The 5,202-nt window shown below is 44.8% G+C and overlaps 1 long non-coding RNA gene across 1 annotated transcript; it reads left to right on the forward strand.

Annotated features, from left to right (window-relative positions):
• The first annotated feature begins 735 nt into the window (after positions 1–735).
• LOC123073515 (uncharacterized) lies at positions 736–4,497 on the forward strand. Its single transcript, XR_006435677.1, has 7 exons — positions 736–869; positions 2,320–2,414; positions 2,511–2,552; positions 2,631–3,048; positions 3,290–3,457; positions 3,532–4,105; positions 4,208–4,497. It is a non-coding gene; the product is annotated as an uncharacterized lncRNA (long non-coding RNA).
• The last annotated feature ends 705 nt before the right edge of the window (positions 4,498–5,202 follow it).

Raw genomic sequence — 5,202 nt, forward strand, 5'->3', positions numbered from 1 at the left:
GAAGGCGATGGCGACATTGAGGCCAATATGTTTGGTGATGATAATAGGATTGTGTCGGTTGTGGTATATTTATACAGGTAGGTTCTGAATCATTTTTTTTAGAAAATCCTGAATCATTTCGTGTCTAACATGGACAGCACGTTGTGGTTTATTCCATGTGCATGAGACGTACAAAACCGGGATGGTGATGGAGACGTGTGTAAGAGGGTTTATCTACATGCCAGCTCGTTCCTTTGCAACATGGCTCGATTCCTATGTGGGCATCGTTTTTTTTATTGTTTTTGATATAGCTTACCACTCATGCCAAGTGGTTATGTGGGCATGGTTTTGACGGACGGATGAAGCCAACAATGGACAATCTCCGCCGTTAATTTTTGTGGTTAACATAATAACAACGGATATAAACGGATGACGTATGGAGAATTATATAAGCTTCCGTCTTTTAATATTAGGTAAAGATAAAGATAAAGATTACTCGAGCAAAAACACTGTCAGTGACTACTTGGCTAACCTTGCTAGGACTGAAAAAAGAACTATCGTGTGGTTGGTTCCTGAACTTATGCAAAGTAGATTGTAAAGAGGATGTTGATTGAGTAATGCTAGTTTATACCCGCAAAAAAACAGATTTGGAAAGATATTGTGGATAAAAAAAAATATTAGCCTTTTTTTAGTTACTGGGCCTTAATGGGCCGCGTGTAGGATGTCCCTTGGCTCTATATTCGCCCGTGACTACTGAAACCTAATCGAGTCGCTGGAATCCAGAACCGGCCGCAAGCCTGGAGCGGCGGCAACGGCGATGAAGCGTTCCCGCCGGTGCGCTGTCCCTCCGCCGGCGACGGCCCAACAACGTCCTACGACGAGGAGGACAGGTGAGCCGTCATCCTCTTCTATTAATTTCACAGCAGATTCAGCAGGGAAACCTTGGGTAGTCAAAGAAACGAAACCCTATATTTGTAGCAGCACATTCCCGTTGTTGAGAGAAATAGGGTTTCGATCCCAGCGCGAGGATCCAAATGATATGCTCCCTCGTCGATTTAGGTTCGGCACCATGATGGCTCAGAGCATCTCCAGCAGACCCTGCATAAGTGGTCAAACCCGCAAAAATTTTACGTTTTACAGTTTTGGGCGAAAAAAGTGTCCAGAACAGAAACCGTAAAAGTGGTCCAACCCATAAAATTTTTAAGGGCCACCGCAAATGCACACCCGAAACCCTTATCTTTAGAGGTTGGAAGGCCGAATTTAGGGGCCTCCATATACCGGTCAAACCTCGTCGGAGCAAACACGCCGCCGCGGAGTTTGCCGGAATCTGCCCTAAACTCGCCGGAATTCATCGCCGCACATCGGAAAAGGCCGCTAGACGCTGCAATCGCTCGCCGCCGGTTCGAATTGGACGAGCTTGACATCATCGTGGCCTCTTATGACCTCAGCCTGGCCGCCGGAATCCTCCCGACGCAGCAGGCAAAGGGGCACGGCTCGCCTGGCAGTAGAGCAAGGCGCGGACGACGGAGGCGACGGGGCGTGGCCGGCAAGGCTAGGCGCAGACGACGGAGGCGACGCGGCATGGCCGGTGAGGCTGGGCACGACCGGCGCGATGATGGGGCGTGACCGGCAGGGACGGGGCGCGACCGATGGACGATGGGGCGCGGCTGACGGGCGACGGGGCATGGCCTGCGGGTGAGGGGCGTGGCCGGCGCGGCCAGCTGGAGGAAGGGGCGGCAACGGCCGGACTGGAGGAAGGAGCTCTTTATTCCAGTTTTGCAGTTTGTTTTACAGTATCTGTTCGGCTGCGCTAGTTTTCAACCCGCAAACGCGAACTTTATGAAACTGCAAACGCGTTTTGCGGGTCAAGTTTTTGCGGGGTTTGCTAGAGTTGCTCTCACTGGGTTAATTACTGGTGTTTTGGTTGCGGTGTAGACCATTAGGCGCATCATTCACCCGACTGCGGTTTGTTGTCTCCCCCCATGCCCTATCGCTTGCCTTCCATGGCTGGAACATTCCAGTGTATGGCCTGGAACAGTTACGAGCACTGGATACAACTCTTGGGCATTAGCTGGGGGTTTAGGGCTTGTCGGTGGTAGCCACGAGCGGCCAGATTCTTGAAAATCAGGTGGCTGAAGGCCTAGGAATGGACAAGGGGCTGAGAGGAGCAAGTCCAATGTGGAAGATGACATGTAAAACGGACCATATTTTTGTTATGATGGCCCTCCCCTAGCTAGTAGCCCAGACCATGTATGACAACCCCTTGTGATCTGAATTCTCTACATTTTTCTATTTGTAACAATCATGTTTGCTTATGATAATTTTACTTCTGGTTTGCAGCTGACAAAGTGATGCTGCTGCTGTTTGAGACGCCCTCTGGATTTGCAGTTTTCAATTTTTTTGCGACGCTCATTGAACAACCAAATGCCCTGGAGGTAACTATGTTCTACCCTCTTAGTGATTGATGTGCTTGCTTGTGCTTATCACTTATGTCACTATCTTATTTTCTGTTTTATCCTCGTTTCCTCCAGAAAATATGGACTAACTTCACTAAGATTTAGAAGGCCAAGAATGTTAGTGCCCCCTCCTTTTCTTCCGTCCCATAATTGTGATTGTTATTTCCTTATGTTGCTTGATGCAATTTTTTGCAGGGAATATTTCCATAAACCACCTAGCGACGACTACAAGCACTAGAACAACAACCGCCACAGATGAAGGGAAGCGTAGATCGGAAGGATCCAACCGGTAGACGCACGATCGTAGATGAACGAAGATCGGATCCACAGAAGGCAAACGCCAACCGAATTCCCGCGAGATCCACCGGAGACAAACCTCCACACACCATCCAACGACGTTAGAAGCATCACTGCTGGAGCCCCACCATGTCTCCCTGAGCAAGACACAACCCCTAGTGAAACTGAAAGAAACACTTAAAAGCATAGCCCTCCCGCCGGCGAGGACGTGCCTCCATGGCCCTAAGGGAACAGGAGATGAGGCAGACCGGCAGAGGCGCGGTGGGAGGGAGCGGAAACCCTAGGTTGGGTGCCCTGTGCACTTAGGAGAAAAGGGGTGCGTAACATGTGCACATGGTGCCAAATTAATCATAGTAGTTATTTTTTTCTTGCATTGCGGAACGTAAACACACTTTTAATTACTTTCTACATAATTGCATGGTGGGTATATCTTTACTGTTGGGATACCTATTGAATCAGAATCAACCTCCTCTCCTGATTTAGAAGCATGTCGTGAATTTGATTAATTGTTTCTTTTGGCCCCTTAACATTCTCATCCCTGTTTACTTCTTTGTCAGGTTGTTTGGCTGAGGCAGTTTCAAACTATAGAGGACAGTTCTAGCGCCATTAATCAAAGCACTGGTGTTAATGGAAGTCTTACTGAGATGATCATGAAGTATCACTGCCCTGGGCAGAGAATGGCTGTTGGAGAGTCTGGATATAAAAAAATCATTGAAGAAAGATTGGTGAGTATAAGCTCTACTGGTATGCCTTTATTTTGTACCGCATTGTTCACCATTTTTGCTGTGAATTTTTCCAGAAAATAACCTGCGTGTATGATCCAACTGTGATGGAGTTAATGTGGGGCATACAGATTCGTATGAGACAATTGGTGCCTAGAGAAAAGTCGTATCTGCATGAATCTCAACTTCTCCCAATGAGTCAAGGACTACAAAATGTCTTGAGTCGTTATCATTTTACTTATTTCAACCCGGACATGGTGAGTTAACTAGTTCACATGCTTTCCCTTTCATTTATAGGGCCATGACATTTAGCGTGCCACTGTATGATAGTTTCTGTGTTGTACATTTGGAGTCCTTCATTTTCACACCAAAGTTCTGAATGCAACTTCTAGGGAAAGCATATCCTTTCGACATTTGCTTTAGTGATGAAGCAATCCTCTTTCTATCCAGCTCAACGAGAGAATTCTTATTATGGCTTATGCCTTGTTTGAGTGTGACTCATTTGAGAACGAGAAGTCTGGAGACTTGCACCATGTAGCTTCTGTCATTAAGGATGTGTCTGGCATCGAAACTGATGCTTGGGACTTACTAAAAATTGCAACAGCTGTGAAGAGGGTATGGTGCCCTAAAGAAGCTAGCAATTCTTGTGAGGTAAATTGCATGTATTATTTTGTGAATGTGTTCCAAGCTGCAACATATGTACATTTATAGGCATATTTGTGACTTCTAAATGTGCAAATATCTCTCTCTTAGTTTTCAGAACACGAGGTAAAGAGGTTGGTCAATGATGCCGATAAATATGAAGTTAAGCTGGATAAGGATGCTTGCTTGAAAGTCTCCAGACAAATGATAACAGTTTTTCATTTTAGGAATGATAAGAAAATACTATTGAAAAAATATATTGCGCAAGCTGAATAAACGGAACTGCCAGAGAAGCACAAGCTCATAATTTGTTCTCTCCAAGAAGTACATACTAAGCTTGGTTGACTTTATTATGTATCTTTCGCAAGCTACTCTTATCTGGCATGCTCAATAGTACTTTTCCCAGGATTGTATTGCTTGGCTATTAACAATACCGAAGGGCAAATTAATGTTAAGCAATTATGTTCAATTGGCTACTATAATTCTGCTTATACGTCATTTTTTCGCTTTCAATGGAATATTGGTCCAAGTAGGTGTGATTTGTGAATGTTCAGTTTCATTGTATTTAATCCTTCTCGGAATTACACCATGAGGGAAAGGGAATTTCTATCTACAGTTCTACACTGGCGAGGGAGATCAGAATTAGCAATTGATTACAAACAAAAGATATGGGCTCGTTTGAGTAAAAAAAAGGAGATCCGTTCAACTTCTAGTATAATCCAATATTTGTTCGAATCTTAAAAAGAAAATCCAGATAATGTTTCCTACCCTAAATTTTCTTGTCTTTTTGGAATGTGAAGGATAAGTGGATTGAGTCAAAAGATAAAGCTAACCATAGCAAAGAAAGTAGTAATAAAAAATGATTAAAAAAATGAAATATTTATCATGAAAAGAACCCGTCAGGATCAACCTCGATTGCTTAGCATGACCTTCCAGTGCACATAGGGGCATCCCTCTGAACTGCCTTGTAAGATCCATGGTGGCAACAACGCCTTTTACTCACATCCCCAATGGAGTGCTTTGGGTGTCCACCACCCCCGCCCATGATATAAAACACGAGTAGCCTATGTAACATGATTCAGTCTGTCACTCAAAATTATTCATAT

The sequence above is a fragment of the Triticum aestivum genome, chromosome 3D (genome assembly GCF_018294505.1).
Source record: "Triticum aestivum cultivar Chinese Spring chromosome 3D, IWGSC CS RefSeq v2.1, whole genome shotgun sequence".
Taxonomy (NCBI): domain Eukaryota; kingdom Viridiplantae; phylum Streptophyta; class Magnoliopsida; order Poales; family Poaceae; genus Triticum; species Triticum aestivum.